This window comes from Salarias fasciatus, chromosome 22 (assembly GCF_902148845.1).
Source record: "Salarias fasciatus chromosome 22, fSalaFa1.1, whole genome shotgun sequence".
Classification (NCBI taxonomy): domain Eukaryota; kingdom Metazoa; phylum Chordata; class Actinopteri; order Blenniiformes; family Blenniidae; genus Salarias; species Salarias fasciatus.
This window is the reverse complement of record NC_043765.1, coordinates 14,787,813-14,800,526: the sequence shown is the minus strand read 5'-3', so window position 1 is coordinate 14,800,526 and position 12,714 is coordinate 14,787,813.

Sequence of the window (12,714 nt, the reverse complement as noted above, 5' to 3'; positions counted from 1 at the left end):
AAAAGTAACGGAGACGTGGGGACGTGTTTTGGAGGAGAAAAAGTTGTGTCTCAGTTTGAAATGCTGACAAGTTAATAATCCCTTCTCAAATGGCCCTACCGCAGTAAAATGGCCAGTTTGTTCTTACTTTTATTGCTATCATCTGTCAGTCACTCACATCTTTCTTTTTTCCTGCCTCTTCTTAAGTGGACTGAAAGAGCTAAAACAGCTTTACAGTAATGTTCTTGCTGGGGCTTTATTCTTCTTCCTTCCTCTTTCTTTTCTTTTTTCTTTTTTTTTTTTTTTTTGGTTGAATGTGAGTTCTTGCTCTAGATTTAGGCAGGAAATGCCTAATGGGTTCGTAAAGATGTATTCATGAAATGGTAATGAGATTCAAATTTGTACAAGGGTTTTACCTGGAATAAGAGGCAGCCTGAGGCAGAGCCTTTGTCCTGTTTTCCACGGCTCCAGATAGTTTCCTCAGTCACTTTTAAGAGCCCCTGATGCCATTTTACAATATATGCACTGGAGACACAAAACTTGTGAAATCCAAACAATAAAAACACACTGAGGAGTGTATTAATCAGACACGTGTCAAAACAAATTTTCGGAGGACAAATGGAGAACATATGAGTCAATAGGAAGTTGCTCTGCGTTGCATTATTGTGCTGCATGATCCTGAAATGTACGCAGTATAAAGGAAACGAACATTTCTGACAGCCTGGGAGTGATATCCAGTGTGCAACAAGAAACAAGCAGTGAAAGTTGAACTGATTGTCACAAAATCTTTCATCTGATCCACTATAATTAATTTTCAAATCAAAGAGCAATATATTCATATATCCATTCATCTTGTGAGCACCTTGCATGGCAGCTCTCTCCTGCTTTAGAGGCTATCAGTCAGTGGAAACGCAATATATAAGTGGACTCAATTTACTGTTTTTCTAATCTGTTCTACAAACAATTATCTAAAATAGTTGAATTTAAGCTATGCAGACTGATTTATACTCGAGGCTTGTGCGCTGAGTGTTGTATATACAGTAGGACTTTGGTGTTACACAGTGTATAAAGAGATGTAATCACTCACTGAAATTTTTTAAATGGTGTATCTTGAATGATTAAAAAATCTCACTTACTCATTTACATTAAAGTGTATTTTCACCTTTTCATCAAACGTGTTTTACACTGTTGGTCAAATTCACCCTTTCTTAAACACACTCACACACGAATGGCAACGGTTGCCGTGCAAGAGACCCAACCTCCACTGAGAACAGCCTGGATAGGGGAAGAGGGGGAATCAAACCACCAACCTGGTGATGAAGTAACCATTTCCAGCTTAAAACAACTGATGCTCCCCTGCTGAGAGCTGCTTTGGAATGGAGCAAGTATTAGTGTTATTCTAGCATAAATTTAGTTAATTCGATATATAATGAGGTGGAAGGACAGTATTGTGCTCTCATGCTTTAATTTATTCAAACCAAGTACTGCACTGAACCAACTTGCTTTTCAAAGTATGTTATACTGTTTCGCTGGCGAATCAAATGGTATTTTCTTGTTGGGTGGCCCTGACCTAACTCACGTCTTATTTAAAGACACATTAGAATGACGGCTGATGGACACCGTGGCTGTAAACTTGCAACCGCTTAATTATAACCACTTTACTTCCCCTCTAATTAACTATGGTTCATCTAAGAACAAAGAATCACTCTGGAGTCGTTCGTGCTCAACATTTGAAAAATGAAAACTTTGAGATAAAAACAATCCATTGTGCAATGCATAAAGCACCTTTATGCTTCACACTTCCCGGAGTTGTGAATCCTATAGATCTCTAGTTTGACCATATGTGTTTTTTGTGTTATATAATACGTCGAGCAGCTTTGATGTGCCTTCTTTATCAATCGTATAGCGACCCTGTTTGAAGAAAATGATTCACTCAGACTTCACTCTGTATGCTGCGCCGTCCGACTAACAACAAAACACTGTCTTATAATCTACTTACCATGCCCCAATCAGGTTGTCAAACACTATTTCCTAATTATCATACATAACATGCACTGCATTAAAGTGGCATTCTTGTAAACACCATATCTGTAATAGTGTGTGACAAGCCGTCTTTGTTTACACCATAATAACTGGGTGTTTGAATAACTTCTCAATGACTTTAAGTAAGCAGCCGCGCTCGCTCTGCTTCCATTCAGCTGTGCCGCCTGATAACCCGGACTGACATTGGCCATGTAGTGGACGGCAGAGGGCTGAATCAAACGGCGCGGCTCGGCGGATTCCTCAAGTCCCTCCACCTGCAGCCCGGAGACGTGGGAGTGCATTTCCTGCACACACATCGCGGATGTATAAGTGGCGTGCATCTCATTATGCAAATTTCCCCCATCTACTTTCGCAAACGTGAAACGCACTGATTTCATGGGTAGCCCGACCAAATCACGCGCGCATGCATTCATTTTCCATCTGTCACTGCCGTTCTCTCTGAACCTTCGGGCGGACTGTCTTCGCCGCAGCTTCTGAATGAATCTGCTTTGTATCTTTCAGTTCGGATGAAGCCCTACACTAACCATGCCCGGGGGCATCTGGGAGGGCGAGGCAGGGGGAAAGGGGTGGATGGGAGCTTTGAGATGGTCCAGACCGGCCAGTGGGCAGCCCTCGAGCTCCGCTCTCTCACAACAACAAGGACCCACACTGGCGCACACTCAGACCCTGCAACCTGAGAGGGCACAGGGGTCCTGCAGGATGCCTGCGTGGGGATAAATGAACCCAGATGCTTCCCGCACAAGCAGAGCAGCCAGGACCAGCGAAGGAGGGCTACAAGTTACAAAAAAAAAAAAAAAAACAAGGAGGCTGAACTCTTTTTCTGTCCTCCCCCTTCTTGATGCAGTTGTCTGTCAGATTCCTGCTCTTTCTCATAAGCAGTGATCACAAGAGGCCTCCGTGCAAGAAGCATTGTGGGAAATTATCAGAGGGGCGTTCCTCTTTGAAGAAGAATGAGAGCAGCAGCAAATCTTTAAGTCCTTTCCGGTTCCTCTTCCTGTCAAGCTGCCACCTGGACTGTAGGAGGAGAGAGTGAGAGAATGATGGTCACGTCTGTCAAAAAGCCGAAGCTGGAGCAGGAAGTTTTATACTATAACATGAAGAGTGGTGTTAATTATTTTCAGCTCATTCAGATTATTTTCTCAAAGTTATGTTTCCTTTTTATGTAAGCTCATTACTTGTTTAGCTGTTTGTTTTCTTTCAAAGAATACAATAAAAAGCTGGAAAGAAAAATCCTTTCCTTTGCAATCACTAGCTTTCTATGGTGGCTGTGATGCGGAGGGCAATACAACACCTATAGAAGCTTGGCAAAAAAAAAAAAGTGTTATAAGAAGTTGCTGTTTTCTGCCAAGAAATATAACAAAACACCCATAAAACCCCAACACGCCTCTTCACACCTCAGATAGGAAACAAAGACAATTTAAAGTTTTCATTTGAGAGCTTTAAAGGTTCTTACAGCTGGATGGCTTTAACTTAGAGAGAGCCAACCAATTTCTCATTTGATATTGTATATTAGTTTTTAGATAATGCGTACATGTCTGCTTGTATATATGTCAATAAAATATAACATACAACTGTTTATGTATTTGTAGAAAATTTACAACATGTGCCCTTTAAAATGTTATGTAGTTTCCTTTAAGCTCAGATTGTTATAAAACTGTGTAGATGTGTCGGTGTTCTTCTGACCCCACAAGTTGAAGCTAAATTCCTAAATTTTCCCCTTTAACACCACTCACATTAAAATTAAAAACACTCCTGCATGAAAAAATATCTGAATATAAGCACTCTCACCCCGAAATGAGCGACAAGAATTCAAAACAATTAATCCAATAAAAGTAACAAGCTGTTAAATTAAAACGTGTTGTGAGTTCAGAGGACAAATCAAGATAATGACTTTTTCTTTTTTTTTTCAAGAAAAGCAGAAAAAATGTTTCAGGAACTATTTAAGTTTGCAGAACTGACACTGAAAAATTTAATTTCGTGCCACTTATTTGACGATCGGGGTTTTGACAACTTGTCTGGATGCGGCCACCCTGCAGAGGGGGCAAAAAAGAGGAATAGAAGTAAAGATACTGTTAATAAGGCTTAAATAAGAAGTGAAAGGTTCAATTAAGAACCAAATTTTATTGACTTACAATGTCTTTTTATGTAGTGCTGTAAGTAATGCGTTTCCCCACATGTGCACACACGCTCACACACCATAACTATTGTTATTGTAATACAGTTTACTCAGGAAGGTTAATAAGGTTAATCATTAGCACAATGGCACAGGTCATGATTTTGATCTTTTGAATCCTAGTTTGAAGTGGGTCATAAAAATGTTTCACCCGGCTGCACTTTATAAAATACACTGTGAATTCCATTGCAGCCTTCTATTTCAGAGGTTCTTCTCGCTGCTGAAATTCAACCAATTCGTCACCACCTGCATCTTCAGTCTGGAAATCTGTTACAATAAACTATGGTGCTTTCAATAAGTCTCTAAATAAGCATCAAAGAGGTTAAAACAAGTGACAAGCCAGTTTGAAGTGATCTTTGCTGGAAGCAAAAATTCAAAATCATGGAGAAAAGTAGAATAGAATCACGTTTAGTGAAATCTGTTCAAGCAGAGTAATAAAATAGATAAACTTTCTCTGAGATGTGAAACAATTTGACAGATTAATTTAACTCAAACTAAGATGGCCAAAATTTTTTCCTCCAAAGTGTCAGACTTTGCATGCTGTTACTCATATTCAAAGAACTTGATCATGCATAAAATCCACATCATCTGCATACAGTGATATAATGAGAGAAAAACAATGTGAGTGGCTACATGTGCAGATATTTCTGCAGCTTTTCTCTCCTTGTTGGGATTCTCGTAGCGATGGTCCACCTATGAAGTGCAAACTTATTCTGAAGAAGAGGTGGGTGGTATAATCAAAAATACTGGGTGCATGAAAACACTTGGAGGCAGATGCGTTGTTTTATGCAGTAGCACTTCAAAGCTTCCTTTCTGCTGCGGACTACAGCGATGTGTTTCTCGCCAGGGACCTTGGGAGTAACCTGTGTCACTACTAATCTACCAGGCTCCCCTGATGCCATCCAGATGCCCCATCCTGAAACACACACCGGCTTCTTTGTTTGCTTCAACTTGAGGTTTAGACGCTTGCGCCCCCCCACCACCATATACAGATGCGCACACCAGCTCATGAGCACAGGCGCACACTCTCAGACTAACAAAGATTGTGTTTGCCTACACGCTTGATCGCTGCTTGCATTAAACCACACATTCAACCACCGACACACACAAGCCAACCACCCCCCCCAAGTCTGAGGGCCATGTAGCACCGAGGAATAAACGACAAATTTCCTACTTCAGCTCACTAAGCCTCGCCTGTTTTAACTCACTCCTAACATAACTTGCCATGTCGGAAGACCAAGAGTTAAATGAAAAAGGACTAAATTTCCTGAAATGAAATGACTGTCGGCTCGACTTTGCTCCATCATCCAAGAAGAGTGCAAGTAAAATACCCTCGTCCTTCCATTCTGTTTTTTGCGTAATGAACAGCGGGCAGAGTTTGAAATATCAAAGGCAGCCGAGGTAAAAGGCATCTCTCTAATGAATTATGAAAGAAAGTTGGGTTGTTTGTCTCCCTTTGATCTCGGGGATTCGACGCAGCCTGTAGCCTCTGAAGATGTCAACATGACCATTAGGAAGTGCTGACATCCATCTTCTGGCCAGGATGACAAAGCAGCAAGCACCCGTGTGTTTGTGTGTGTGTTTGTGTGCGTGCACGCTTTGCCAAATGCACTTTACATCTGTTGACCGTGTCCGTGTGCTTGCATTAATGTGAACTGTGCGCATTCATGCATGTGTACATGATCGCACATGCAGTGTGTGTGTGTGTGTGGAGAACTGCGGGCTCTTCTGTGGTCTTCTTGCACATCTGTGTGAGTGTGAGTGTGTGTGTGAGAGAGAGAGAGGATGAGAGAGTGCATGCTTGCATGGTGCGCTGGCTGGCTGTCCTGCCTTGAGGGGAGATAAATAGCCGAGTGTTGTTGTTGTCCAGAGAGCAGACACTCAGACAGCCGCTCACACATGATTAATTGTTTCCTTGTTGGGACTGGGACCAGTTGACTACGGCGGGGCCAAGGCCTCCCGCCCAGCATTTCCAGACGTGCGTGTGTGTGTGTGTGTGTGTGTGTGTGTGCAAAGGAAGGAGGAAAAGAGAGAGTGATGAAAAGCAAAGACACTAAAGAGAGAGGAAAAAAAGACTGTTATGTTCTATTTTATGAGTTGGTCTGTCACTGCACCCTCTTTTTAAACACATGCTATTGTTTAGCACTCGGCCACACAGTGAAGTGGTGAGGTTTCTGGTCGAATGTGGTGAAAATGATTGATGCGATGTGAGGTGCTGAATTTGTCCTGGAACCTTTTTTGTGTTTACTTCGGTCGCGTTGTGCGATGTCAAAGGTCACCAACGGACTTATTGTGCGATTGTTTCTTATTGTTGATACAGACTGTGAGAAATTCAATGAAATGATGCTTCACATTAATTTTTCTCTGCCGGTCAGTGGTATTTGTGGGGGGGGGGGGGGGGGGGGGGGGTACATGAACGCTGAGTTTCATGAGTGCATGAGTGAGCCAGATGATTGATTAATTGCAATTATCAGGGGTCTGATAATTCGCCGCAGATGATAATAACTTCAAGCATGCTTTATTACTTTGGCAGAAAAAGCCTCTCTAGTGTCTAAATTGTCCCCCTCACACCCACCTCTCCTTTTAATTCCTCTTCCTTCACTGTCCAGTGGTTTTGAGTGCAGCAGGACAGGTGGACGGCTGAGCCGACGCGCGCAAATATTCAAGGTTCGGGAGGGGAGAGGGTTAAAATTTTGAAGTATAAATAGAAAACAAACTCCCTAATTGCCAGGTATCGTCGACAAACGGGAAGGAAACACAGCGGGGGAGTGTTGTTGCCACAGACATCACAGTTAAAAACACGCTGCCATGCTCGCAGGGCCATTCGGCTCGGTTGCACATTATGGTTTAATGACGGCACGAGGATGACTCACATGCAACACTGATTCACTTTACATTAGACCCTTAATCACAGCAGCCATTATCCCCCCTTTGTGTTGATAAAAGTGCTGGACTCAACTATATCTCTGTCAAACACATGCAAAACAGTTCACAAGAGTTGCTACTTTACTCGTGTGTGTTATTTTAAAGCATATCCAGGTTCCAGGTCAGCTTTATAATTAATATTATACCCAGTTCTAATTTTCACATGATGAACTGAAGATGTCAGAATGTCAGATTTTGGCCTTAACTCAATTTTGAACAGTTACTGTGTGCAGTTTTGGCCTCGCGGAGTCGTCGAATATCGAAGGTTTTCACCTTCATGTCTGCCAGACTCCTGTGAGATGGATCATGTCATAAACCGCTCCACCGAAACGGGACCCTCATAATCTGTCCTGACATCAAACCGGCCTCTTATGTTTTTATAGGGATAGCGTTAAACTGAAACATACCCATCTGTTTCTTTTTGTGTGCCAACACGTCAGATTGGATCAGGATCCGGACGGGTTTAAGTGACAGTGAGGCCGTGGCGTGATCCCACACTGTCTCAACCACCCAGTGTCATGTTCACATGCTCAGATGAGTTTATCGTCATTCTCAGATGAGTTGTGGTGGCATAAAATACACACGTGTGTGGGTTAAAGTATTAACGTGTAACCCGGATACTGCATCTGTTTGGTTGTCCGTGTAACTAGGTGGAGCCGCATAAGCGTTTGCAGAAGCAGCGCTTGGTGTTCATTCTTAAAGTAAAGACTTCATTTTTCCAGTGTTTAACATGGTTGATCATTAGATTACGCTATTTGATTACTGAGTTTTTTTTATGAACATTATATCTCAAAAATAGAATAATTTATCAAGGGGCTAAGATTGTCACCATCCAATCCAGTTATCTTAGTTAAGTGCAAACACTGTAAATAGGGCAGTAAACATCAATTAGCCATTTCATGCTGGGTTGTGTGCCAGAATATTTTTGGCTGCAGTCCGTAACTTCCTGTCTGACGACTGCTCTGAGCCAAGATGCGCTCAAGACAAAGTCATTGTCAAATGGGGAAATTATTAAACGAACCAGTTCATTTTTGAGTTATTTACTATGAAAAACTGACCTGTCACTAATATTTACTGCACTAACACACTTTCCACTTCCTCTTTGCTTTTTAAGTTTCACATAGCATGCTCTTTTTTTGGGCACAGTTGTTGGTAGGTGTTGTGAGCCTCCTCTGATCCTGCGGGGAAATGAATCAGAACAACACAGGATCGTTTTGATGAGAATGAATGGAGCTACAAAAGTCGCCCATGGTCAGTCCGCACTGGTTAATTGGGGCAGTTTAGTGCAGCGGAGACTTAAAAGCCCCGGTCCTCCTTGACACTGATGGCTGTCCTATAAGGGACCCTCAGTCGGGTCCTCAGGTCTTTTGATAGGGCACTCGCCGGCGTCCTCTGGGGCTTTTTTTCACCCCCCACAATAAACAGGCAGCCCTTTGTCACTGGGAGAAGGGGGGTCTTGAGGGTTGCTCCTCGTTATTATTTTCTAAAGTAATTATACCTTATTATCTGTGTTTACTTTAGCGGGGGTGCGAGCGTGCAGGTGTGGGCCATTCGGCAGTGGGTTGGCAGTCTCACTGGTGAACGCACCCCTGAGCTCCCTTTTTTTTTTTTTTTTTTTTAACACTCACCCCGCCATCTTTACTTGGAGTTTTTTTTTTTTTTTTTTTTTAGGGGGGGTTTAGTAGTAGCATTGTAGCCCCATCGCTAATTTCGGCCCAACAAAAGAAACGTGCAATTAGGGCTATTATAGCAGCAGCTGCATACTTCCAAGCTGTGCAGCGACAGCTTCATCTTCACCCCGGTTCACTGGCGAAGAGACTGAAGAGGGGAGAAGCAGTGAGAGCAGGGCCTGTAGCAGTGGGAGAGAGAGAGAGAGAGAGTGAGGGAGAGAGAGCTGGAATGGTCACAGTAGCCTCCAGTGTCTGCAGAAAAGAGAGGAAAATATAGCCTGGGTGGCTAGTGTGTTTCTTCAGTGTAGACGCAGCAGGGACTCTCGCCCACAGGCTCGTGGGCCTGGAGAACAATGGATCTGCCATCTCCCAACATGAGGAGTTATGAAATAGTCCTCGCCACAGTTCCATTGGCTGCTCTCTTGCATGTGGTCTCAGAACTGCGTGGGCCGAGGGGAAAAAAAAAACGATTTGCAAATAAGAAAATGCTTTTTTGAAGAGTCTGAGCATTCAGGAAGCTTTTTTTTTTTTTTAAACAGAATTTGCCGCCGAGTTCAAAATACGGTTCTGGACTTCATTAGCGACACAACTTGAATTTCAGTGTGAAGGCTAAACAAGACCGAGACACTGAAAAATACTCTGCTTTAAATATTTTAAATACAGCAATTTAATGCTGAACTATTTGCACCGCATGTTGTTATTGAACCCTTGCATCTGTCAATATCAGGCGATGTGACTGTGAGCCGTCCGAGTCAAGGTGAATCATGCGGGTCACAAAGAAACGTGAAAAAAAAAAGTGGCGCTCGCGCAAATTAAAGTCTCGACTGAATGGAATCAGAGAAGCACGAGCAGAAGGCCCTGAAAAGCTCGCCGATCTATGTGGGGCTGAATATGGAGGAGCTGCAGAGGCCCTCACAGCGTCAGACACAAGGGACCAATCTTACGCTCTCAGCACAAACAAAATGGTCACAAGTCCTCCTCTGTCGCTCTCACTTACCGATTCTCTCACCTCACTGACTTCACAACCCTTAGAATAATCATGTGGCCCCGGGCTCTCAGTTCCACGCTCATAAACATATCGTACGTCTACGAGCTCTCTGACTTTGCCTGATGAGCGCATGCAGTCCCTTTATTTCCTGCAGTATGCGGCGACGATACGTCTCCTTCATGTATGGATGTCATGAGCAGCTGGAGCCGAGCACCCGGGAGAGCCGCTGGGCTGTGACACACAGCTGATTGGGATAATAACTTGTAGTAAACAGGGATTTTGAACCCTCCCAGAAGAAAACAAGTGACTGTCAGATGCTTGTCAGTGTGCTTTCAGTTGCCAACATTTAAATGCATGACCTGAGCAAGCAGATTTCCACTTCCACTTTTTCCAAGCTTCACTGCCAAAGTCTGAGTGTGACCCGCTGTAGAGCCTCTCTTTCCAACTCCAGCCTGACACAAAACAACAAATAGTGCTTGGAAATTAAAGTTCACGGCCCGGAAACCATTCTGATTATTGCAAATATTCAGACATCAACAATATCGGTGAATTAATTTTATATAATATGATGCATACCATACATCAGCAGGGTTTGGAAAGATTTGTTAATATATACTGAAACTATGAAATGTATTTTAAACCATAATTTGACTTTTTAGTGACTGGATTTCTCAAAACAATTAAAGAAGTTAATATTCGAATACTTGAAAGAAATTTCAGTTCCACAACATTTGCTTTTGAGGACAAACATTTAGCTGAATACGGTGGTCATCTTCCAGCTGCCCCATGCCAGGGTCAACATCTAATCCAACCTAATCCGCTTCCTGACTTGGTCTTTATGGGATTTGAATCTCATCTTCCAGTCTCAAACTCGGCGCTGTCATTCTTCTTAAGGACAACTTCCCATACATCATCTGCGATCTGTTCAGATTTAAATGCTCTGATAAAAACATCACACAGATCAGTACAACAGGCAGTGAGGCAACTTCAGTTTCTGATATTCCCTCCACGGTCATTTTAGTCTCCCAACAAGGTGTTGACTGTTGCTGTGACTACTTCTCTGAACATATTATTCCATAAAACCCGCTCTTTGTTTCACCCTGAACTGGTCGGGTCAGCATATTTGGTAACTTGCATATTTTCTTCATTTTCTTTCACAATAATAATGATTAAAATATGAGAGTAATTAAAAATAAAAAAAACTTAAAAAAAAATCAAAAATATTTATGCAAAAAATTTAAATGCATGTTGCTGTTGTGTTTTCTCCCTTTGCCAGCACAGCTTCCTCCCTGCTGGTGCACTTGATTTAAGCATTTAACATGAAAATTACAAAATAAGAATAAATGTTGATGTAATAAAAAACAAGGAACATTATATGTGAAGATGCAAAATCAGTACCAGTATCACTTTTCAAACTTGTGTCCAGTGCTTGGAAACTGTAATTAGGGTCCTTTTTTTTAAATAAAACCTGTCATCCCTGGACAGAAATGCAATAAAAACATTGTCAAATGATGGACTACTTGGTGAATTGTGTCTCTTTTTGGCTAATGAATTGCTGTTTATTGTTTTTGTAAGTTGTATTGTTTCATATTACAGGTTTATTCACACATTAAAAGTGTTTACATCATTAACTTCCAAGTATTTTTTGGACAGCTCTCCCGATTGCTTTCTAATTGTCTCCCCGTTCTTTACAACCAGCAGATGCAGGGCGAATCGATCGATTACTGAGATTACATAAAAACATCTGCTATTGGGTATATTTTCTCTTGGTTGCCAAAAACTTTCTCCAAAGGTTTGCAGGATTTTTTTTAGATCTCAGCATCGGAGCATATCCCACACATTCAGAGAGAAACGGAGAGCTGATCTGATCAAATGTATGAAGTTCCACCTGTTACTCTCCGAGGATCAATTTGATGGATTTCAGGGGATTGTTAATGCTGTGTCTTCACTTTTCCCTGTTTTATTTAAATTGTGATGCAATAAAACCCTAATCTTCCGTCTTCAGTGAGTTCATCATGTTAAGATTGAGTTTTGATCAGATAAAATGCTTGATGAAAAATCGATAAAGTCAACACGGGATGAATTCACTCTGCAAATATTTGTAAATATGTATGAAGCAGCTTACTTTACTGTACTGTGACTATTTAAAATATGAAACTAAGCCGCTTGTTTAACCTTTGTGAAGCCCATTTCAATGCTTCCTCCTCTAATGTTATGGCAAGTTCTGGCAATAAAGTTACAATCCATAAAGTCAGCAAACGCACCAAAACAGATATGGAATGTGTAAAATTAGAAACAGTTGCAATAAGCTGCATTATCGTACAAAAACAGAAAATGAGCATAAACACAGTACTTGGCGAGCTGTTTTCAGGTGCCTTTCCACTTCTCGAGGTGGAGGATGGATATTGTTTTCAGGATGAAAGCGGCTCTCGCAGCCTTGGTCTTACTGGCATCCATTTCACCTCATTAGGACCCTGGGACCGAGAGTCGGCAAAACACTGAGAGAAATCATTTTGCCGGGGGAGTGTGGTGGGGATAAATTGGCCTCTGGTTCAGTACGAGAGTCCCCGCTGTGCCAAGCGGAAGAGAAGGGCCTGGCTGGCAGTAGGGGCAGGCCCAGGCAAAGCAGGCTGGGAGGCCCCATGCTGAGACCCCCTCCCCGTCTCTGACAAACACGGCAGTGGATAATCTCTCCTTCAGGGACTCGGCCCAGCGCTGTGGGGCTGGGAGGGAAGGGGGCTGTTATACAGCACAGTGCAGAGGAACTGCCTCTCTATGTGTGTAGCATGGACCACTCACACACACACATACTTGTTTGCATTGTGTGTACTTCTTCTGTGCGTCTCCATTTTCTCTTGTGTACACTTTTGTTCGCTCTTCCTCTATCATGCAGACATCACTTTGACAGTTCCAATAAACAGAGCCTTTCATAAAAG